Here is a 234-nt window from a genome sequence, read left to right on the forward strand (position 1 = left end):
CCTCATGATGACAGAGACGAATTATCTGTAGTAGGTCGGGAAATATATCATGGGATTTATTGCTACCATCATGAAAAAGGCAAGATAGCTCAAGAGCCTGAAATATGATTCTTACTTGAATCATAATTAGTTACCTGAAGATATTCATTGAGTCTAAGCTTGTGGCTATATGTGCTGGAATATATGGGCATATTTTTGAAAACCAGCCTTCTGGAACCGGCAAACTAGCTCAGC

Source organism: Octodon degus, unplaced genomic scaffold (assembly GCF_000260255.1).
Source record: "Octodon degus isolate 3935 unplaced genomic scaffold, OctDeg1.0 scaffold00093, whole genome shotgun sequence".
In the NCBI taxonomy this organism is placed as follows: domain Eukaryota; kingdom Metazoa; phylum Chordata; class Mammalia; order Rodentia; family Octodontidae; genus Octodon; species Octodon degus.